Genomic DNA, 25,983 nt, shown 5'->3' on the forward strand with positions numbered 1-25,983 from the left:
GGAGAGTAGGGGGAAGCTTAAGAAGTATAAATAGCCAAAGAGCACATGACTATAGTGAGAGCTCCAGATACAAGGGATTCAAGCAAATCAAATGCTTTGTTTTAAAAACAAAAGAAATCAGGGCTACATCCAGGTATTTCTGGCCCCCTGGCAGGACTGTATTCTTTCTCCTATTGAGTAACTGAGGGCTTAGAATAAATCCTTACACATAGTTTAAAATCTTTTTTTCTGGAATGCCCTGTGTTAGCCTACAGCCTGCCCATGTTAGACTTTCCCCAACAATGTATCTATACCAAAAGTTTTGTCTGGCACACTCCTATCAGCCAGAATGCACGTTTTAGTAAAATGTATTTATAGCTCTACCAATTTCAATTTGGATGCTTTTAATAATGTTTTGGCAGAAAACAAATAGCATTGAGGCTAGGAATCTGATCATTTAAGCCATTACTATAAATGGGAAATTGTGGACTAGATGAAATTTTTATGAAAATTTCTTTGCAATCAGGATGGCCTAAGTGGCTGGAGGAAAAAAAAGTTTGCTTAGAAAAATACTAATATTTCTGCAAATATCTGGACTTGTCTCCCCACAAAAAGCTGGCAGGAAATATTCTACATAAAGGATCCTCTAAAAGAGCCAATAGATAATTATTTCCTTAATCCTTGGCTATTCAGAACTAATATTGGGCTACTAATAAGCATTCCTGTTAAATAGAGAGAGTAGTCTATATGCATGTAGGTTTGTGACAGTCCCAAGAGGAGATTGGGTCCATAAACCAGTGAATGAATTACATTAATCCATATATGTGGCTTTTTCATCTGTGACATCGATGATATCCTTCACTTGCCTATTTCAGCATATTCTTTATTTAATAATAAACTCGAGAATCATTTCATAGAAATCACTAATGCAAGTAACGAATATTCCTGGGCATTAGTGAGGGCTTCCAGCCTGACAAGCAAGGACAGGAGTGAGGAACTACATTCATAAACCATGGCAATATTTTCCAACTTATAGTATCATGATGGTAATGTCACAAGGAAAAATCTGTGGCAGAACTCAGAATAATACTAATAGTAATTTACATTTACATAGTGCTTTAAGCTTTGCAAAGTGATATGTGTGCATATGTATTGTTTATATATATGTAATATAGATTCTCATTTGATCCTCAAAACATACTCAGAGAGATCCAATATTCAGGGGGATTTCCTTAAAAACATCAAAAATTTAATCATGTCTTTGTCACTAGTCTCACTAACATGAATCAAAGGATCATTAATATAGATAGATCTGGAAGGGAAACCAGAAGCCCTCTAGACCAACTCTCTCATTTTAAAGAGATGGAAACTGAAATTGAAGTGAACTACCAAAGATCATACATTAGAGGTAGAATCCCTATCAAAGGGAGACAAAAGGTGAAGTAGGGAATATAAGTATTATTACCCCTATTTTGCAGACAGGGAAACAGAGACTATGAAAGGTCAAGGTTCTGGTCTTTGGTTAGGCAGTCAGTCAACAAGTATTTACTAAATATTTATTGAATGAGAAGCACTATATGAAGTATAAGGAATACAAATAAAGGCAAAAAACAAAATTCCAAGTATCTAGATCACATTCCATTGAGGGAGACAACACACAAGTAACCACGTACATACAAGGTGTACAAATATGTACATATCTATCTATCCATCCAACCATCCACATATCCATCCATTTATTCACTTATCTACCAATCGATGTATCTATGTATATTTATCCATCCATCCATCCATCCATCCATCTCTATTTCTCTCTGTCTGTTTCTCTCTCCCCCTGCATATCTTTCTTCTTATTGATTGACTCCTCCTAGAATCTCTATTTTAATAGAAGTGTTCAGGCCAACTATAATTTCATTCCTCTCCAGGAATTAGTCTTGATTCTCCCAGCTTTCTCCACTATGCCCTTATAACGACAACTTTTTCCACCTCCCCCATTTTCAGTTACCTTTTTTGTGTTACTTTCCCCCATTAGAATGCAAACTTTTTAGGAGCGAGGATTGTCTATATTTCTTTTTGCACCTATAGTACAGTGCCTGGTACAGAGGATGCTTAATAAATGCTTGTTGACTTGACAATGAAATGAGAAGATAATAGTAGAGGGAAAAGTCTGGCTGGAAGGGCTGGAAAGGGAAGGTGACCAGGAATAAGGCTCTTTGAGGTAGTGTTTGACCTTAGATGTCTTCACTTCAAATTGCCATTCTTTATGGTACCAACCTGTTTTTATGACAATTATCCAGAGAGGTAGGGTTGTTATCAGTGTTCTCTGCTTTGAGAAGGGAACAGAAAAAGTTGGAGGGGAATCTTGTGATTTATGAACCTCTTACTGCTTATGTTCACAACTCGCTTAGACTACCCTCGTGTTTTTCACTTTGCCCATTGCTATCATCCTCCACAATGTACCAAATGCACCAAAGATGTGAACAATGTGGTTAACTGGGTTGTGAAGAACTTGGAGAAATTTGCTATGCTTGCAATTACTTTGGCTTTACCCCTACATGCATACTTATATGTGCACTTTAAGAAGCAAATCCACTCTCCCTATCTCTGTTATATTCCACTTTTTGAGACCCAGTTGCAAATGAGCTTTCACCTCCATGTTTTCCCAAGCACTGTGTGACATACTATCTTAGTAGAGGTTTTACCCTATGAATTCAGCACCCATTCCAACCAGCATTTCACCTGAGTCTTTCCAAACAAATTAATCAACTGGGTCTGAATAATCTGAATTGGCTATATGGATGAATCATTTTACTTGGGCCACACACAGAACACACTCTAAGTCTGAGCTTCCAAACTGTCAGTACCTATAACTCCCCCTCAGCCTTGTTGAACTGCTTATGACAGAGGATTCTAAAAGTCTGATTCACTAATGGAGTTGCCTATAGAGCCTCTTTCATATTTCATAAAAATGAATTAACATCAAAGCTAACAGAAAAGCATTTCCTTCTTTGAACCTTACTGGTTCTTGTTGGCCTTTAGAACTCCTAAAAATCTATGTATAATTTCTGAAGTATAAATATAGCAACATCAATATCTAATCTGAGAATCAATTTATACTCTGTAAGATAGTTAGCTTTTGTTGTTGTTGTTTTTTTCTTAAAAATCAGTCTGATTCCAAAAGTTATATAGTAATTGAAATAACAATGCATTTTGTGGAAGCTTTAGCTATGTAAAATTCTCACCAATTTAACTTAAGGACAGTTTTAGGAATCAGAGTTGAAAAAGCCTTTCATAGGTCATTCAGTTTAACTCCTTGCCTCTAGGCTTCTCTAAAACCACTCCATACACATAGGTGTCTATCCTATTCTTAATGACTTTGGAGGAAGGAAATCCTACAGACTCTTTTAATTATGCATTCTGAAATTCAGTTACTCAGTATAAGCAAATTTTTCTTTATGTTGCCTCTAACCAAATCCCTCCTCTAGAAATCAGAGTTAACTTCCTTTTGTTCTGCCCTTTATAAAGTTTCCAGCTTAGCAGTACTTATGTGCAGTGTCTGATTAATCCAGTAACCTCTCAGCATTCATAATTATATCCCGTATACAAGAGAAGCAATGTGATATACAGAACTTTAAGTCAGTTTAGATCTTAAAGCAAAAACTTACTATCATTGTAAACTTGGGCAAATCACATCCCCTTTCTTGCCTCAGTTTCCTCATCTACAAAATGAGGGAGTGGGTCCCCTTTACTCTTAAATCATGATCTCTGTATCTTTATTTATCTAGGCAGTCAGGAAGACAAACATTGAAGTATTATGTGTAGGATTCAAGCATTGTGTAAATGTATGACAGAGTATGTCTATGTGTCGTATCTTTTTCAAATGCATGTTTTACTTCTCTGACATTACCCGTTCCACATGGCCAGTAACTCTGTCTATGATTTGCTCTGTATGCCTGAAGACAGAGGTGTCAAACACACCCAGGCCATATTCCCAAGTGCACCAAACCAGATTAAAATATAATTGGGAAATATTTGATAAAATAAATAAAAACACAATAAAACATAGATAACATTACATTTTAAAATTAAGTCAATATGCGGCCAGCAGAGTGAATTAGTGACCCCCAGTTTCTATCTGAGTTTGACCCCACTTCCTTAAGAGATTTCTCTGCATAAAAGAAGCCTTCAAAGAATACTGTTGACTCAGGAGGGTAATCAAACAGTCACCATCCTACATTTTATGACAATCTCTCATATGGGACCCAGCACATATATCAGGGTGCTCCACAATAAATGCTTCGTAAGTAAATGAATGGTATCTGAGAAAAACCTTTTACAGTAAAATTACCCCCCAAACAGTGCTTTCCTCACATCCCATGTTCTGAAGAGATGAATGGCTTCTCAGGGTGGTCAGTGAAGAGAGTTAATGAACACTGCTCATTTCTCACAATAGACTTCGATTCATTTGCAAGCACTTAAGTATGACTGCCCACTCATTTAAACTTTGGGAATCCTACGGTGCTCTACTAATAATGAAGCTCTTTGGGGGATGAACAAGACATAACTGAATTACCTGGAGAAATTCTGCAGTGTGGACGCGGTCTTAGAAACCAACAATGATCAGAGAAGTTGAAAACTATGAACTCACCCTGTGAGATCGGCTGATCCAAGGTTACAGTGATGGATTTTCCTCTACTGCAGTCTTGCCCATTTGCATCCAAGACCCTCAACCTCTGTGGTACCTCACTGAATGACTCACTCCTGGCTACATTTTGAGCCTCAAAAAATATTGGGTAGAGATTGCGTTCATTCTGGCTCCTATTCTACAGTGATCTCACCCTGGCTTCTAGTCCATAATGATGAGGTTTTGCCTGAGTTATAACCTGCGGCAGTTTTAGCTTCCTCCCCTTTGATAAAACTGTACTTTCCCTTCTTCAGGCTCTGACTGTTATCACCAGTGTGATAACACTGGGGGGAAAAAGGTTTCCCCCCCTCATATTATACTATGATTCTATGGGGCATGAGGGAGGAAGATGGGTCAGTATCTTAATTATTCTAATAAAATAAATCACCTCTTTAGTTGTCAATTTACTCTTTTTTAAATACACTTGGAAGATCTGGGGTGGGGTGGAGTTTGTGAGAGTTATTAAAATGGAAGCATTTATCTAAGTTTCTTAACTACATTTACCATAGTAGGCCATTTAAAATGTACCGCTTAAAGTGGATTAGTGTTCTCAGGGGACTTGGTAATGGGATATGAGTTAGCCACTTTTAGGTCATCAGTTCAAATCTGGTCCAGGCAGTATGCGATTTTTAAAAATCATTACTTACCGACAAGTGTTTGGCTTACTTTGTGGATGGTAAGTTAGTGGCCTCAGTCCAATTCCTAGTTTATGGATATCTAACAAAATATCATTATGATCACAAATATTATGAGTAGAGGTAATTCCAGAGATCAGAGTATTGAAAAGGCACATATCTAATATTCACAATCCAGTAGAGTTGTTTTAAATGAGATGACCCATCATTAAGAAGTTAGAATCAGTTCACTGCTTATTTACTAGGGAATCAATTCAATTCATACCCTGAAATCCATTTGGCCATATGTATACAACCTCCAGATGATCTACCTTCTAGGTGAAGAAAAACTTAGAAGATAGCCATTGCCAGCTGTCCAATGGGAAGATGCTAAAGATGCTCGTTGGTCTTCAGGCTATTGATCTCTAAGCTTTATGAAGTTGTAAAATTTACTTAAATAATACAAAGAAATTAACATTATTTTTCAGAAATAATATCCTCATAAGTCTTTCTGTAGCAGTACAAAGAGATAGGGGAGAGCAGGGGGCAAGGAAGAGGATTGGGTTTTAATAAGCAGGCTCAACATTTCCTCATTTCTAGGTCTGAATTGCTCCAACCCTAATCTCACATTAAACCAGTCCTGTATCTTTTTTTATTCACTTCCACTCTAGCACATTGTGTCTTTGGCCAAGTTGCCTTGGTTTATAAATCAGGGGACTGATGAAATGGAAGCCAGAAGGGCTACCCAACAACAGCATGTAAAACCTAGAAATGCCTTAGTAGGAAGTTATGAAATAAGTCAAAGGAAATCTCAGCACTCAAAGCTAAGCTAGAATTCACTCTCCCTGGAATGACTTAAGCTTAATTCTACCTGAAAGCCAGGGAACAGACTCATCATTGGTTGTCATACTAATGACTTCAATCCCATGGTTTTGTAAGAAATCTCTAGGACAAGCCTTGAGGTTGGGGTAAGAGAGAAAGAGGGAATAAGAGACCTGGAATGGTTTTTCTCATCTGCTTATCTCTTTGGAAGTAAGGGAAGTGGTGAGAAAAGAAAGAAGGGAAAAGAGGGTTTTTGATGATATGGAAAGAAGTAGAACAGAGAAGGTAGAGGTAAGCCACCCAATAGGCAAAGAAAGAGAAAAGGAAGAAGCAAAGGACAAAGAGAAGAGAAAAAGGAAGGAAGAGAGGAATAATAACAACTTGTGCTGATGATATAACACTGTTTAATACTGCGCTATCATCACAATAACCCAATGCTGTAGTCACTGATGATCTAAATTATTCCCATTTTAGAGATAGAAAGATGGGTGCTCTGGGAGGGTAAGTTATATATGTCTAAAGTGACAGACCAAATAAGTATCTGAGGTGGGATTTGAACTGAGGTCTCCTGACTTTAGGAGCAACATTTTTTTCCCTCTGTAGCACCCTGCTTCTTAAAGGGCAAGGAAGATTACCAAGGTCTTTCCTGCTCCTAATTCCTATGATCCTATAAACATGAGAAGATAAGAAGGAAGAAACATGATGCCTTGTACATAATATGGATTCAATAAATATTTGTTGAGTGAATGAATGAGGGAAAAGGGAAAAGAAGAGTAAGAAGTGATCTGCATCTCTTCAGACGTAAGGAAGCAAAATTAGAGCTGCCAAAAGAACCAGAAGCTCTCTCTCTTCTCCTTCTGTGTCCCACTTTCCCAAGCCTTGCTCAAAAAGAAATAAGCTCATGGTGGATTTGTCTAATCTGAATCTACTCTACATTAGGATTTACCCCAATCTCACAAAAGGGCTTAGAGAATAAAAAAAAACTTTAGAAAATCACCAAAACTTCAAGTTTGAAAATCATTGTAATGTGATTCAAGTCATGGTATTTACATTTTTTCAGACTTTGATTATCACTCCCAGTAAATACTGTGACCTAGGTTTTAGATGGGGAGAGAACCCACCCCTGCCAAATAGCAATTCTGAATGATTCAGAAGCTATTTTTAGTGAAAAAAATAGGTCTTTTAAAAAATTTTGTAAAAAATAAGAAAAAGCAGTTATTTCACATAGGGCATCCTTCAGAATCTGTGAGAAAAATAAGAATCAGAAGTAGTATAGTAGACCTTGGCCAAAAGCCACCAGGAAGCAGGAACGTTTTTCTCAATAGAATTAGATGACATTATGACATGTACCCATTTAGAATGGAACTGCAAATCATAAAAATGCCAAAACTGAGAAGAAGGAAAACATTAAAGGAGCTAACAGCAGAATATTAAAGACAGACATAATTAAAGAGAGAAAGGCATAATAAATACAGGGTACTTTAAATTCTCTTTGTCATAGGGCTATACTGCAGTTTGACTCTCAACCCCATTAAAGTCATTCTAAATTGATTCCCTCAGTATAATGAGCCCCTCTCAATAACACCAAAATACTTGGTTTCTCAAGAGCTCCTTACAGGCAATTCCTGTAGTACTTGCCACCAGCAAGATATTATTAATTTATTAGAGTCACACACTGAATTCTTTGTGTTAGATAGTCCTACATATGTAGAAATCATACCTGTGTTCTATTTCTTGTATAAACCACAGAGGGAGAACCTATTTAGAAACCTTCTCTGATGTGATTTTTTAGGCATAATTTATAATTTTATTTACAAATTTAGAAGATTTTAGATCCTAAATACTTTAAACCTCTCATATTACTTTTGATTATTAAAAAACAGAAAAAAGGGTAATAATGCCTTGTTATTTTTAGCCATTACATACATGCATGCCATAGACTTTAACCACTTACAAAAAAGGGAGATTCTATCCTCTGGGGCTCAATGATGGGGGCTATACTAACATTATCTGTGGGATATCTTTCTAGTCAGAATGGATGGACTGAACACTTCTAGAATGAACACAAGAATAAGACCAAAAGAATTAAAAGTAATACAACCAGCACAACATAATGGAAAATTGTGGGGAAGAAGATATGGTATCTTAGTTCGAAATCTAGAAAACCCAGACTGTAAAGATTTTCATTCTATAGACCTGTAAAGGTTAATAAGTCATATGGTTAAAATTCTTTCAAGCATCCTTCTGATTTAGGCACCAACAACTCACTCCTTCCTCAAAGTATTTTTTTTTATCACTAAAAGAGATATTGGCATGAAACAGGATCATTGCTTCCTGGAGATTGGATCTACTGCTATTGCTGCCCCCTCTCTACCCTGGTGACAACACGGTTGCTGCTGGAGAATTAATTTTAACAACACAAAGGATGATGATTTCAAGTGGAAGCAGATAACCTCTCAAGAAACAAAGACCCAGTTTTGAAGCAATTGTCTCTGTTTAATAAAATGCAGGGGGTGGAGAGGTGGACATACTCCAAATGTAAAATAGTTGTTTTATCTGTAGAATTCTATGAGACATTAGAATTTTCTGCATTTGTGGCTCCCCATTTTATCAAACTATGGGAAGAAGTTTGGACAAAGGAAAAGGCAAAAAAAAAAACCTGAAAAAACAGAGGCAGGGTGGTATGGTGGAAAGAATGCTATATTTTAAAGTCAAGAGAACTGAGTTTAATATCTGCTGCTTCTGAAACTATTTTGTTACCTTGGAGATATATACACAGGCATACATATATATGTACATATACATACATGTATGCATGTAAATGTATGTATATGTTGTTGTTTAGTAATTTTGATAACGTCCAACTCTTTGTGACCCATTTGGGATTTTCTTGGCAAATATATTGGAATGGTTTGCCATTTCCTTCTCCAGCTCATTTTACAGATGATAAAACTGGGGCAGAGTTAAGGGACTTGCTCAGGGTCACAGAGCAAGTAAATATCTAAGGTCAAATTTGAACTCAGAAAGATGAGTCTTCTTGACTCCAGGGCTAGCACTCTTATCTACTGATCCACAAAGGAGCTCTGTGTGCATAGATATTTATTATACAAGCATTATATATTGCATATGTTTTAATGTATATTATAAAATAGCATAATATAATGTATAATAAATGTATATAATGTCATATATGATTTAATCACAGTTTCCATTTCCCTATAAAAATTTGGGAATATATTTGGGTATATATTGGGTAATATATTTGGGAAAATATATCACTTCTAGAACCAGGTCTGGAGATGAGGGGATCCAGATAAAAATCTGGCCTCAAACACTTCCTCTCTATGTGGCCCTGGGCAAGTCACTTAACCCCGCATCACCAATTCTTACTACTCTTCTACCTTGGAACCAATACTTAGTATCAATTATAAGACAGAAGGTAAGAATTTGAAAAAAAATGCATTACTTTGGACCTCACAAGGCTATTTTGAGAAGAGTGCTTTGATTATCTTAAAAACAAATGAGAGCTATTGATATTTTTAAGGATCTGAAATATTTATCAACTTTTGCACTTTTGGTACCAATTAATAAATTTCTACAGGACACCCATACCTACAATATGCTCCCTCTCTATTTCCACCCATTTAAATGCTCCAATTCTTTTGAGGCCAACTCCTCCATGAAGCCTTTCACTAACACCTTTAGCTGAATGTTCTCCTTCTTCATATTTATTATAACATTTGTTGGCTGACTACTCCTTTTGTTTTTTCAAAGTTTATTCATTTAATTAATTATTTAATAACAGTTTTCCATAGTTATATAATTTATTTTTTTTCCCTTCCTTCCTCCCTTCCCCCTCCTGTAGCCAACATGCAATTTCACTGGGTATTACCTGTGTCATTGATCAAGACCTATTTCTATATTATTAATATTTGCACTAGGGTGATCATTTAGAGTCTACATCCCCAATCATATCCCCACCGAACCATGTCAAGGAGTTGTTTTTCTTCTGTGTTTCTGCTCCCACAGTTCTTTCTCTGGATGTAGATAGTGTTCTTTCTCATAAGTCCCTCAGAATTGTTCTGGATCCATTGCATTGCTGCTAGTAGAAAAGTCCATTACATTTGATTGTTCCACAGTGTATCAGCCTTTGTTTTTATCAGGTCAAATCAACAAGTATTTATGGCACATTTATTTATTATTTATTCATTTTGTGCAATATTTATCATGTGCAAGGAACTTTTCTAAGTGATGCTAAGAAAGGCAAAAGCCAATCCTAGTTCGTAAGGAACAAACACTCAAATGAGGGAGTCAATATGCAAGCAAGTATGTACAAACAAGATATATAGATAGAGCCCTAGATATGCATCTATGCCTCTCTATCTAGCCTAAAATGCAAATAGTCTCAAAGGGGGAAGCACTAAGATGAAGGAGAACTAGGAAAGACTTCCTATAAAACATGATCATACCAACAACAATAGCTAGCATTTATATATTGTCTACTGTGTGCCAGGTACTGTGCTAAGCACTTTACAAATATTATTTCATTTAATTCTCACAACAACCCTGGGAAGGATGTCATATTTTTATCCCCATTTTACAGTTGAGGAAACTGAGGTTGGGGCTTAGGCTGGAACTTGAAGGAAGCCTGGGAAGTGAGGAGGCAGAAAGGACGAGGGAGACAATTCCTAGCATGGGAGATAGCCAGTAAAAATGACCATAGTGTACATCAAATTAAAAAGTTTTTGTACAAACAAAACCAATGTAACCAAAATCAGAAGGGTAACAACAAATTGGGAAACAATCTTCATAAAAACCTTTGACAAAGGTTTAATTACTCAAATTTATAAAGAACTAAATCAATTGTACAAAAAATCAAGCCATTCTCCAATTGACAAATGGGCAAGGGACATGAACAGGCAGTTCACAGCCAAAGAAATCAAAACTATTAATAAGCACATGAAAAAGTGCTCTACATCTCTTATAATCAGAGAGATGCAAATCAAAACAACTCTGAGGTATCACCTCACACTTAGCAGATTGGCTAACATGACAGCTATGAAAAGTAATGAATGCTGGAGGGGATGTGGCAAAGTGGGGACATTAATTCATTGCTGGTGGAGTTGTGAATTGATCCAACCATTCTGGAGGGCAATTTGGAACTATGCCCAAAGGGTGATAAAAGACTGTTTGCCCTTTGATCCAGCTATAGCACTGCTGGGTTTGCACCCCAAAGAGATAATAAGGAAAAAGACTTGTACAAGAATATTCATAGCTGCGCTCTTTGTGGTGGCCAAAAATTGGAAAACAAGGGGATGCCCGTCAATTGGGGAATGGCTGAACAAATTGTGGTATATGTTGGTGATGGAATACTAAAGTAGAGGAATTCCATGGAGACTGGAACAACCTCCAGGAAGTGATGCAGAGCGAAAGGAGCAGAACCAAAAAAACATTGTACACAGAGACTGATACATTGTGGTACAATCGAAGGTGATGGACTTCTCCATTAGTGTCAATGCAATGTCCCTGAACAATCTGCAGGGATCTAAAAAATACTACCCACAAGCAGAGGATAAACTGTGGGAGTAAAAACACCGATGAAAAGCAACTGCTTGACTACAGGGTTGGAGGGGATAAGACTGAGGAGAGACTCTAAATGAACACTATAATGCAAATTCCAACAACAGGGAAATGGGTTCGAGTCAAGAACACATGTGATAACCAGTGTAATCGTGCGTCGGCTATGGGAGAGGGAAAGGTGGGGGGGAGGGGAGGAAAAGAAAATGATCTTTGTTTCCAGTGAATAATGTATGGAAACGACCAAATAAAATAATGTTTAAAAATTAAAAAAAAATACAATCTAGAGACTTTTATCAGATCCTCTACACACTTTTTTCCAGTTGGCAAGCCATTTCAGTACCCCAGAGAGATAATAAGAAAAAAAAAACTTGTACAAAAATATTCATAGCTGTGCTTTTTGTGTTGGCAAAAAAATTGGAAAATGAGGGGATGCCCTTCCATTGGGGAATGGCTGAACAAATTGTGATGTATGTTGGTGATGGAATACTATTGTGCTCAAAGGAATAATGAACTGGAGAAATTCCATGTAAACTGGAATGATCTCCAGGAATTGATGCAGAGTGAGAGGAGCAGAACCAGGAGAACATTGTACACAGAGACTGATACACTGTGGCACAATCAAATGTAATGGACTTCTCTACTACCAATAATGCAATGATCCAGGACAATCCAGAGGAGCTTATGAGAAAAAATGCTATCCATACCCAGAGAAAGATCTGTGGGAACAGAAATGCATTAGAAAAATATAATTGACCATGTAGTGTGATGGGGATGTGATTAGGGTTTTGATGTTAAAGGATCACTCTATTGCAAATATTAATATCATGGAAATAGGTTTTGAACAATGATACATGTATAATCCAGTGGAACTGCTTGGCAGCTTTGGAAGGGGGAAGAGGAATAAGGTGGGAGAGATCATGAATCTTGTAACCACGGAAAAATATACTAAATAAATTTTTTTAAAAATAAACTTAAAAAAGAAAACAAGAAAAAAATATACAGAAGAGAACAGAAGGAAAGCCAAAAAGCAAGATAGATAAGGACATTTCTATTACTGTTATGTTAAATTATTACACATCGTTAGAAAAAACCTGTATGATAGTGCAATATATGAAAGTAGCTCAATTTCATCTGTGGTCTTTTCTAAGTTTCTTTAGATGTTTATTTTTATTAAATTCATTATAAAATGACATTTTAATAATTTAAGGTAGATATTAAACATTTGAACCATGAAAAAAAATGACCATAGTGAGGAAATGAAGTATTTTGTGAGAGAAACAGCAAGGAAGATAGTGTTGATGGAATGGAGATGGGCAGGAAAGGGAAGTGTAAAAATAAGAAGAAGCCAAGTATGAAGGAGTGTAAATGCCAAACCAGATTTTCTATTTTATGTTGGGGGTAAGAGAGAGCCAGAGTGGAGTTTATCAAAGTGAAGTTGGGGGGGGGCAGAATGGGGAGAGGTCACATGGTCAGAAATGCACTTTAAGGTCAATTTGACAGCTAGGTGGGAGACAAAGGGAAGGAGGAAGAGATCTGAGGCTGGGAAACCAAGCATCAGGCTATTTCAACACTCCCCACAGGAGGTAAAGAGCACCTATGCCAGAGTGGAGTGTTGTTAAATGAGAGAAAGGAAAGTACATTAGAAATATTAGAAAAGTAGAAACATAAGGTCTTGGCAACAGATTGGATAAAGGTGAAAGAAAGAATAAGGAGTCAAGTATGACATCTAATTTTCAAGTCTGTGAACCTGGGAGGATGGTGATATCTTCCACAATAATGGGGAAGTTCAAAAGAGGAGAGGGTTTGGGGGAAAAGATAATGAGCTCATTTTTGGACATGTTGAGTTTAAGTAGATATGTATGGAGTATCCCGTTCAAAATGCTTACCAGGTAGTTGGATATGTAAGACTGGCTGTCAGGAGAGAGAATACAGCTTAAATAAATAGGTCTGAGATGATAATTATATCAATAATATCTAAGGAGATCACTAAGCAAAATAGTTTAGAAGAGAATAAACCTCAGGACAGAAATTTGAACTATACTTTCTAATTTGCCATACTTTAAATCATCCATCCATTCATCAATCCATTAATCCAAAAGAATTTACTAAACATCTCAAAATTATACTGGATAAATAGATCTTGAGCTGATAGTTAAATCCATGGGAGCTAATGAGATCACAAAGCAAAACAGTATAGAAGCACAAAAGAAGAAAGCTCAGGACAGAAACTTGAACTATACATTATACCTTTTATCATACTTTAACTCATCTACATATCTATTCATAGATCCAAAAGTATTTATTTGTTTTTCTTTTTAAACCCTTACCTTCTGTCTTAAAATTGATACTAAATATCATTTCCAAGGCTTCATAAGAGTGGTGAGTGCTAGGCAATTGGGATCAAGTAATTTGCCCAGGGTCACAAAGCTGAGACCATATTTGAACCCAGGACTCTTCATCTCTAGGACTTGCTCTCTATCCCCTGAGTCAGCTAGCTGTCCCCCCAAAGTATTTATTAAGCACCTCAATATTGTGCTAAGTGTTGTAGATAGAAAGACAAAACTATGCCTCCTATCACCAAATAGATTACAAGTTCCTTAGAGTACAGAACTGTTACTCGAGTAAAAACTCTTAAAGGAAATTTTATGGAAAGAAAAATCCCTCTTTCCTCAAATTATCACACATACACTTTTCTATTTATGTATTATTCCCACCTCCTTTCAATAGAAGCTATTTGACATTAGGGTGAGTTTTTCATTTTGGCTTTATATCCCCAAAATCTTGTACATTGTAGGGGCTTAATGAGTGCTCGCATTTACTTTTTTCTTCATATTTCCACATGCCAGTACAATTCCCTCCACACAGTGGGTGTTTTAAAACTGTTTGCTTATTTAGCCAAAGATTTAAAGGATCCTGAATCACTGGAAGGGTACTTGGAACCACTGAATCCAATTCCCTCATTTTCCTTGCTCCCCTAGGGCCAATTTCAGAATGATGCTTAGGGACCATTCAGTCTGTCAGTAAGTGCTTATTAAGCATCTACTACGTGCAAAGCCCTACACTAAACTTACACTAAAAACTTTGAGGATACATATTATGGCAATAGACAGTCCTTGCCCTCAAGGAGTTCACAATCAGGAGGAGACAACATATAAAACATTTATAATTGAGATATAAAAGGATAAGACAAAGATAATTGATAGAGGGAAGGGATTTATAGTAAGAGGACATGGGAGTTTCTAGGGGGCCAGCAAGTCTCAATGCTACCAAGTATATTCTCTTCAAACTAAATTAGTAGAAAGAGAAAGATGGATACATTCCATTTGCCCTGCTTCCATGAAATTCTAAAAGACATCTCTCTCCAGTTTCATATCAAGCTCATCTTTATCTCATAAAGCACTAAATAGAACACTGTATTTATTTCAGACACAGATCTACTTTATTATTTAATCATAGTTTAAAGTTCAGTACTAAACAGAGAACAGTAACAGAGTAACAGTAACAGCACCAAGCATTATCCTTACCTCTGCGAGGCATATCTTGATTTAATAGAGAAATAAAATGATATAAGGTCATAAGCTAAGACTATCATAAAATGCAATGCAGGCACCCTATACTTAAACACTCCCAAGCTGCCTCTTAACTCTGAGTGAAACAATTTGCCTAATGTCTATAGAAGTGACTCAATTAATTTCCTCCCTTAAATAATACCAACCTGTCCCCTGTAATGTACCTTGGTGAAAGTGTTTTTCTTTCTTTTTGTTAAAAAAATTTTAAGACCTCCTTAAGTGAAATACTTTATGGGGGAAAGAATTGTTGACTTTGAATATGACAGGAAATCTGTACTATGAATAAAGGATTCACTACCATCTTTAGAGAGCCTTCCTAGAGAACAAGCATCATTTTAAGATAATGAGCCAAAGAAAAGACACTCAGTGGATGACACTAAGGCTGCCTCAGTTATGAAAAGCAGACTCAGCATCTTCCTATCTTCCATTCCTGAAGAAAGCATTCCAATCAATCTTTCTACTACCATATCAAATCTGAGTTGTGCAACCTTCATTGTCCAGAGGCCAATGGAATAGAGAATATACCTTTTAAATAGTCTGTACTAAAGTTAATACACAAAGGGCTGCAATTGCAGAGAATATATCCTTAGGATTTGGGGACAAAGTCAAGAGAATGGTACCCTCTAAAACTAATAATTATCAACAAGAATGGATAGGATTTACCAGCTACAGAAGGTATCCTGAACATAATGAATGGGTTTTTGAGAAGCCTAGAATATCTGCCAAATATTATCAAGAAAACCAGGGTTAGTTTTCTCCTGATATCCCACTGAGGAAAATTGAGGTTTAAAGAGTGATTTGTCCAAATTGAGAGAGCTCCAATTTTGAATTTATCAAACAAACTTACCTTTTGATTAATACTCTGATTTTCTGAAGAGATTTATCCACAAAGGAGGGGTCTCCTGGACAAACAATAAATTTGTTGGCCATAATAAGTTAATACATTAGCATTGTGGTTTATAAATAAGTCTCATGAGTTTGGTTAACTATTTGGTATTCATTTATATCAATGCAAGTTGTTTCTCAGGAATCTAAACTTGAGGGCAAAGAATGTTTTCATTTTGCACCCCTAGCTCATCATTGATTGGTAAATAACAGGTACTTTAGTAAATGCTTTGTAGAACTGAAGATTAATTCCAGAACTTAATCATTCCTGAGTGAATTGATGAAACAAAATTTCTAACCCTGCAATGCTGAGGGTTCTCTCTACATTGTTATCTGTACTATTTCTTTCCATAATGAACCAGATCTATAGATTGTCCATTAGATGTCAAGACATCACTGGGACAAGAGTCATTTCTTCACCAGGGGGCATAATATGAGACATTCAACCTCAGCAGTGGAAAGAACATTGATTCTGGAGGCAAAGGGCAGGGTTTTGATTCTAGCTCTTGTTACTACCATTATAATTTTGAGCAAGGTCATTTGTTTTTGAATGGTCTGAATGTTTCCACAAATGTGGGATAGACTCTTCCGAACATTTACAAAAAAAGTGTTCCCATATGAACCAAAATAAAGACATTTTTAAATCAAGAATATGAAACAGGGGGCAGTTAGTGTACTCAGTGGATTGAGAACCAGGTCTAAAGACAGGAGGTCCTGGTCCAAATCTGGTATCAGATACTTCCTACTGTGTGACCCTGGGCAAGTCACTTAACCCCCATTGCCTAGCCCCTACCACTCTTCTGCCTCTGAACCAATACACATATTGATTCTAAGAAGGAAGATAAGGATTAAATAAAATAATGTGAAACCTTTTTTCCAAGTAAATTCTTCTTGAAAAAGCCTACAAAACTGTTCAAAATGCAAATACTACTACCCCTACAGATTGGCCACTATTTGAGAATTTTTATCATCTCAGTTATTGTCAGTCTTCATTAACACACTCTAAGCTATAATGATTGGCATTAATAGATGTTTTAATACAGACTAGTTCAAGTAGAAAACGTACTTGTAATTCAGCAATTCAATAAACTTAATATCTTTCTGAACTTGTATCATAAAATATTCTTTCATGTATCCTAGGCTTTAGGCAAATTAATCTATTTGCCTCTCCTGGCCTCTTTGCAGCCCTGAGAGCAGGGATCACTTAATTTTTTTGTCTCCATATCCTCAATGCCTAGGCCAGGATTTGGCACATAGCAGGTGCTTAAAAATGCTTGATGATTAATAGCTATTTACATTAATCATTATCCTTGAATGACACCTTCCTTACCTTACTTCAAAATAGTAGTTGTCTTTTTAAAAAATTAGCTTAAACGCCATCTCCTTTGTTAAGGCATCTCAGATTTCCTTTGTTAGAATTTTTTTTTCCATTCTTCAACCTTGAACAGCACTTTGTACTTCTCTCTTGCCTTTATCTAATCTAGTTGGTATTAGAATTATTTATTTGTTGCCTTCCCATTGATGACTGTACTGTTAGGGGCTTTGTTGTATATATTTTTATATCCACTTCAATGTCTATCTGGTACAGTGATCAGCACACATAATTCATTTCCACAAATATTTATGTAAGGCACTATACAAAGAAAAAAAAATGAGTCTCTACCCCTAAGGGGCTTATACTCTACTGGAGAGATAAAACATGAACACAGATCAGTAAACACAAAGTAATATAGGGAGCAATATGGGACACCAACAACTAGGGGAATTAGGGAAGGTTTCAAAGAATACAGATAAGGAAGAAGTCCTTTATAACCATAAGCATGGTCCATGCAGAAGCCCAGGAATGTGAGAAAGAATGTCAACTTCAGGGAACATTGGCTGGAACACAGAGTGTACAAAGGAGAGCAATATAAATAAAAATGGAAAGTCAGGCTGGAGCAGGATCATGGAGTTTATGTTTTTATCCTAAAAACAAGAGGCTTTTTGAGCAGCAGTTAAAAAAATTATTGGTAGTCTTTGGAAAAAGCCATTTCAATAGTGTGGTGGATGTCAAAAGCAGATTACAAATGACTGAAAAATGAGTGAATTGTAAGAAAATGGAGGCAAGGAGGATAGATCATTCTTCCTAAGATTGTATCAGAGAAAAAGAGGAGACATATAAGATGACATAATAGCTTAAGGGGATGACAAGATCAAGTGAAAACTTTCTAAAGATGAGAACATGTTTGTTCAGGCAATAGACAAAGAGAGAAATTGAAGATAGAGAGAATGATCAGTGCTCTCAAAGGCAATTAGGAATGATATTAAGGGCACCCCCTTCTGTCCTCAAGGCAGGAGGGGCTCCTTCATCCTCTGATATGGAAGCAAATGAAGAGAGGGAAAGGTGATGATTTAGAGGGGTTTTGAGATGGGGAACAAAGAAACAAGCCCAGGAGAAGGTCTCAATTTTCTTAGTGAAGCAGGAGATATGATCATCTGCTCAGAGGCAATGACAGGGCTGGAAGTAGAATTGGGGGCTTCAAAGAGGAAACATGAAGGTTATCTCTAGCACTGAGGTTCAAATTGAGATTATGTATTTCAAAATTACATATAACAAGTTTTCAGGAAACCCATTTGGCAAAGTTTCCCATCTCCCTTAGAGGTATTCAGAAGTAGGAGTGTTAAGACAGATGATCAGAGACCCAAGATTGGTATCAACAGATCAGTAGGACAAGGAATTCCTTGAATTTAAGAATTCAACAATTCAACTCAAAAAACATTTACTATGTAACTCACTTTATGTAATTCACTGTACTAGGTGTCTAAATTATTCTCATATAATAAATGAAATTGTTACAAAGGAATTTTTTCTGTTTTGTTTTATTGTCATCAATAATAAAACTAAGCTTTCCTCAAAATTCATGATAAAGCTCCTTATCACCACTTTTAATGCTTCTAATAACTACTGTAATTCTATGTGAATTAGTGCTTGAATAATCCTCCAGGATTTTCCTTTAGATCTTTAAAAGGATTGTAATGTGTACAGAGGTGTCATAGTGATTAAATTTACAGGACACTCACCAAAACAGTGATAAGAAAGAATGTTTAATTAACACATGTACACCATATTATAGTGTAGTAGTATTGAAAAAAAGGATAAGACTCCATGATTGAAAAGAGTATATTGGGCTGGGGGAGAGAGGGAGGGAGTGGAAGAAAGATAACTTTCACTATTGTTTCAGACTACACAATTTAAGAATAGAGCATTCCATCCATTAGGGATATCTACCCAAAGTACCATTTAATGGCTTATATCACCCAAATACTCCTTCTAGACTCAAAAGGCAACATAAGCCAAAGATATTTCCACGGTAAAGCTAGGAAGAAAGTCATCTAACCAGTAGTTCATGGGCACTAATAATGGTACCTTAATAACTGCCTGTAATATTTTCAGCATTAAAATCTAAAAATATCAGAACTTTAAAAATTCAATGATAAAACAAATTAAGTCATTTCATATTCAAAGATTATGGGGTGAAGAATTTAAGACTTTAAACCTATCTATCAAACAAACTAAATGTCCAAAATTAGAACAGTTAAATAAATTGTGGTACATTAACATAATGCCATATAACAATTAAAATGAACAGGTATGTATACTATAAAGACATCTTGAAAGACTTTTATGATATGATGAAAAACAAATAAAAGTAGGTCTCAAAGAATAAATGAATGCAAAGTAATGGACAGTAAATCCTGATGGGGATGATTAGGGAGAAACAGGAAAAAATAGTTATAATACTTTATGCATTAAAACAAATTAATTCAAATGACATTATATTGATTGTTCTGTTTCATGTTAAATTTTTAATAAGGTCTAATTTTAAAATATTATCAATGAAGCTTCATGTATCATCCACCTTTTTCCCCCTCATATTTTCTTCCTTGATATTGAATCATCTCACATGCCTATGAAAGAAGTTTTCATTCAGGATTAAATGATCAGTAGTATTCTTGTGTATCAAAGTATGATAAAAAGTATGTGGAAAGATGTCCCAAGGAGAGTCAAAGAAGGGGCATCTCTGACATATTCCCCAAAAATGCCCATTAGGATCCTGACAATAAAATGACAGGATATAACACTCTTAGCCATAATATCCAATTATAGTGCCATGCATTCCAAATGAAGAGTAATAATATTAGCAGCATGGCAGAGAGCCAAGGCCAGTGAATTTGGATTTAGAGGATTGAGGTTCAAAACTTATTTCTGGTACTTATTACCTTAGGAATATTTAACCTCTCTGGGCTTCAGTTCAATACTTGTAAAATAAAGAAATCATCTCCTTCCTACTCTATGTGGGATCTGAGATAAGTCATTGAGTTTCCAATTTTTCACCTATATAATGGTAATAATAATAATGTATATTCTATCTCACAAGATTGTTGTGAAAAAAGCACTTTGAAAAATTTTAATGCAGTGTGAAAATGAGATATTGTTTATATGATACAACTGTAAAAACAACTGCTTTCTTTCATTTACAAAGTGCTTCCTTCACAATAACCTTGTGAAGAAGATAATACAAAGATTAAACTAGGGATGAGACCTGTGATTTAACTGACATAGGGAACTCTAAATAAAGTAATTCCCTCTACGAATGGAAGCACTAGCACAATTTCTCTGCATCCTCATCTTGACAAGGTGCCTAGACTAGAGCTTTGAGAGATTAAGTAATTTGTCACGGGTCCCCCAGCCAGTATGTCAGAAATAATTCAGGTCTTTTTGGCTTTAAGGTATTAGCTCTCTGTGTACTAATACTCTGCTGCAGATACTATTATCATCCTTTTACAGATGGGGAAACTGAGGCTCACAAAGTTTAAGTGTTTTGTCCAGGATCACTTAAATAACAAGTAGCAAAACCAGAATTCAAACCCAAGTTTCTCAGACCCTAAGCCCAGAATCCTTTCAAGAGCTGCCTCTTTAATTACCACAGCACCATATTACATTTTGAGAGACTCTAAAACATCAGAAATGGCAATTCAAATATGTGACAATGAGGTTAGTGAAAATATAATCTAGGCACTAAAACCAATAATAAAGCCTCAATTCAGAAGAACAATAGAAAAGGTAGAAAATAGTCATTGGCAAGGGAATCTGGAACCCACACAAACTTGATTCAGCTCTGTTCTGCATCAGAGTATCTCAATCTTGGTTTCTAGGAATTAAATAGTTCTTAGGTTATTATTCTTTTTAACATATATATGCACATATATTTTTATTGACATTTTTGTTTTTTATTCCACAAATATATCACTGCTTGCTTCCTCCTGAACCTTCTTTGAAACAAAGAAAAACAGTTATGTCTCATTTTATTATTCAGGGATGATAGTTCTCCAATTATCAAATATTTAAGTCTGTAGCTCCCGAGGTAATGCATTAGGGTCCAATTAGCAGGCCCCACTTAATTCAATGTGACTTTTTATGGGGACAAATTTAAATGGACCACCCTATTCTTGTAAGGTATATTTAGTAGGATTTATAGAAACTCAACTAATTACTGCATCTTCAACAACAGACTCCAATGACCAGGTTTTAAAAAAATTAAATATAACGATTGAAGCTTAAATTTAGAATGAAATTCAGTTTTCTGTCAGCAAACACTGGTCAATTTCTGATATTTCTTGTAAATCTTATCACCCACTCTAACCTTTTATTTAAAAGCAGACACAATATACTCAATTCCATTTAGTCTCTAACGTGCTTTATGTTTCCTAAGAAACATCAAATTCATTTTTCCTTTGTACTTTTACTACTGGTTACTTTTGTTTCTAGTTGCCTTGTCCTCCTTGCTCTATATCCAACTCATTTAAAACCATTATTTTCTCCATCTCTACTGAAGGCAACTGCAATGTCTCATTCTCCCAGGCTTTCTGACTTTTTCTCTCCCTCATATCACACTTTCTCCTTCCCACCCAAACTGATAATAACTTCTGACTATCCTATGTTTAAAGCAAGGCCTAAAACCAAGCTCTAAGTTTTTAAGACAAGTAAAGAATTTTGGAATTTTCTCAGTATTCATATTCCTTGAACTATGTTTATATTTATTCAGGATTTCCCCTGAGAACTATGTCAGAATTTGATTCTTGTCTTTCAACTCAGGGCCCTCAATTCCCATTCAAATATTAAGGTTCAACTTGCAAGAGTTCTGTGGACTTTTTTTTTTAAATTTTGATTTTAATGTAATCAATTTTCCTTGTAAGGTTATTATTTATTTTTGTTTATATTTTAATTTTATATTTACATTTATATTTTATATACCTAAAAACATTATTCTGAGGTGTTCATGACAAAAAAGGTAAATAACTCCTTATTTAAAAAGTGTTTGGGAAAGGTTTTTATTTAACTCAAAAAAAGCCCCAAAGAATTTCTACTCCAATATGTAAATAGAAAAGATAACTTTTTATGGTGCCTACTATGTACAAGATTTTGGGGTAGTCCAGGAAAATACCAACATGCAAAAAAAAAAACACTGAAGAACACTCAGAGGGAGCTTAAATTCTAATAAGATGGATAGCTAAGATAGGTAAACACAATGCTATAAAGAAGTATAGGAAAAACTCTAGACAAGTTGCCTTAATTAGAAAAGGAAGAATACATTCAGATACCAGGGGAAAGATCTGGATAGCAGGTAACACCAAAGAAAGAATTTCAATAGGCTGAAATGTAAATGGATGAAATAAAATGAAATTACATACGTATAGCACTTTGCAAATATTAAAGCCTTATATAATACTAGTTATTAACTATTATTAACATTAAGAATTATGTTTCATTTTGGGCAGCTAGGTGGCACAGTGGATAAAGTCTCAGGTCTACAGTCCAGAAGACTTATCTTTCTGAGTTCAAGTCTGGACTCGAATACTTACTGACGTTTACACTTAAGACTCTGGGCAAGTCTTTGCCTCAATTCCTCATCTGTAGAATGAGCTGGAAAAGGAAATGGACAACCACTCCAATATCTCTGCCAATAAATCCCCTAATGGGATTACAAAGAATGGGATATGACTGAAAAAAGACACTGAAAACAAATTTTAGTTATGGGAGTGGGTTAGGTAATATCTAAACTCTAAAATCCTATGATCATGGCTTAGAGTAGGTAGAACTTTTTAGGTGAGAGCAAGCAATTGGCTAAAAAAAGTTGTTGGTTTTTTTTTTTTAGATTTTAAATTTTGAGTCTACTTTACAAACCTATCTGCAAGGAAATTTGAAGTTTCAAAGAGTCATAGAATATAGGTCCAAGCAATAGGAGGAAATAGCCTCTTCTACTTAAATAGAAAACATACAAAATGAAAATGGTTCTGCTATAAAATAAACATACACCTCCTGACCTTTTATGAATATTTAATACCATGAAAGCCACTAAAATTAGATTAGCTCCTTGTTTATTGTTAATGGTGTTTGTTATTAATACTGAAGGACAGGAAGTTACCACGAGTGTTGGGATCACCACCACAACATATCTCATGAACATATTCCCACTGAGTGTAGTTATCAAGTAAGTAAAAAAAAAAGTATCCTTAACATATGCAGAGAAGAAAAATCAGGTCTGCTATGGATATCCTTGATTTATGGGCCACCACTATGGGATTTCACTGTAGGTAGAGACATTAGCAAATCAGAAGAGCAGAGATGATCCCAGCCAGTCTGAAATGAGAGGGGCAGATGTAGTCATTAACATGGTTTCCAATGAATAAACATACCCTTTTTCATTATTTTCATGTTTGCCTGTTTTTGCATGCTGTGCCTCTTTGGCTGAGGAGAGCTAGTATCTGTCTCTGAAAATGGCTGTTAATCACATTTTTAAAAAACATATTTTAGCAAGGGATGAAAACACTCACAAATGCAGCTGGAAAAAAAAGGCAGCCGCCCCTGCAGCCAAAACAACTCAGTGTGGGAACAGGGTAATGTTGTCACATCTTTGAAACCCAACTGATTTGTAAAATCATCAGAAATGAGGCGGGTGACTCTGATTACCATTGTGATTTGGGGTGTATTTATCCTTGGATGGAAAATCTGCTCAAATGAACTCTCCAGGATAAATACCATCTATCAGCCTACATGGTGTCAGTAATCTTTATAAAGATCTGAGTATTTTTTAAATGGTGACCTTTCCATTCTGGGGTTCAGGTGGTGGTAAAATTAGTTCATCTCACATTTTATCCTATGAAAAGCAGTCAATGGATGAATCTACTTGAGAAACTAGGAGACTTTGTGGTGAAATAAAATGGGTGAAGATACCAAGCAAAAATGACCTTCACCAAAAAAAAATTACATAGCACAGAAATATTGGGGGGTGGGGTACATAGTATGAGGAAGAAGAGTGAAATCAAGGAAGGATCAAGAGGTTCTCATTTGCTTCTTATTTTAAGTCTTCCTGTTTCAGCATCCCTATGTCCTACCCATCTATAACAGTGAACTAGTCCTAAAAATGCCTTTAATCTATATAAGCTTCTATAGCCCTGATTGGCTAAAAGATTCATGGGAATGGCCTACAAAAAGACATATATGAACTTCAAATAAGGTGCATTAGATAATTAGATAGACTGATGATTCCAAGGTTACTCACTAGACACTGGCAACTTTAGATTCCATATGATCTGCTTACTATGCAAATATCTCCATAAGTGCAAAGTCTTATTATTATAAATAACTCGTTTCCCAGCTGCATACATATTCCATGGAGAAAATGACACATTGCCTGACTATCACTACAAGAAGCCAAATGAGAGTTGTGTCAAATGCTGGCCTCGAAACCCGTTTCTCTGGATTTTAGATTTTTGTGTAGAATGTAAAACTTGGCCCAAAGTAGGGCAAAATCTCACTATGTTTAGTTGTGGGGGCCAAATCAAGTAATAATAAATGTACTACTCCTGGGGATGTAATAATTACTGATGCTGATATAGCATTTTATAGTCTGCAAGGGACTTGACATATATAATTTCATTCAAGCCTCATGTTACAATTGGTATTATTCCCTTCTTAGAGAAGCAAAATCTGAACCTTCAACTTCTTCCTGATTCCAGGTATAGCATGCCATTCACTAATGGGCTCTCTAGCTAAGTAGGTATTTTCTCAGTGGTCCATGAAATAATTTCTCCAACATCTTTCAGTAATTATTAGCTGTTGAGAATCTGTCCAGAGTTGATAATGGCATCATCTAAATCAGACATTTTCAGATATTGCTCTTATCTCTGACCTCAGCACTGCCTACTTCATCCAGTTAGACCATCATAGGCTGGCCTGAGACCTCTCAGGAGATGCCTCAGTTTCAGGTACCTATTTCCTGAATTCCATACCTTTCTCCTTGATCTCTGCTACCTATCTTCAGTCAATCTATGCCCAGCCATTTATTACACATGCACTATGCAGCACTATAGAACATTACAGAGCTGGGGATATAAAAAATAAATCTCTACTCTCAAGGAGATTTAGGGGAACCCATTTAGGCTGCTGGGGAGATCAGGATGTCAGTTTATGCCAGTACTTAAGTAGTATTTTAGAAGGAAATAAGGGATTCTATAAGCAGAGGGGAAGAAGAAATGTATTGGGCATAGGGGAAGATCTCCCATTGGAGTCTGGTAGATGAGCAACCGAAACATCATTTCTGCTGCACTGCAGAGAGCAGGAATGGGAATTATGTATTATTAGGCTGAGAAAGACAAGTTGGGGCCAAATTGTAAAGGGTTTTAAAAGGCCAAACACAGGAATTTATTTTTCTCCTGGAGGCAAAAAGGAGTCACTGGAATTTAATGAGGAGAAAGGTGTCACAGTCAGATGTGGACTTAAAAACAAAGGGAAATAAAACCCCAACTA

General features: G+C 35.9%; 1 protein-coding gene across 13 annotated transcripts in view; it reads right to left on the reverse strand.

Moving 5' to 3' along the window:
* The window catches only part of ESRRG (estrogen related receptor gamma), a 685,908-nt gene that overhangs the window by 519,531 nt on the left and 140,394 nt on the right, over positions 1 to 25,983 (reverse strand). The window contains exon 6 of one of the 13 annotated variants that reach the window (XM_056815935.1): positions 16,096 to 16,150. The exons of 11 other annotated variants lie outside the window; for them this stretch is intronic. The gene's annotated coding sequence lies outside the window, so the exon portion shown is untranslated. Of the gene's footprint in view, positions 1 to 16,095; positions 16,151 to 25,983 lie in introns of those variants that run through there. One more of the 13 variants, XM_016430170.2, reaches the window with a different exon arrangement.

This window comes from Monodelphis domestica, chromosome 2, assembly GCF_027887165.1.
Source record: "Monodelphis domestica isolate mMonDom1 chromosome 2, mMonDom1.pri, whole genome shotgun sequence".
NCBI lineage: Eukaryota > Metazoa > Chordata > Mammalia > Didelphimorphia > Didelphidae > Monodelphis > Monodelphis domestica.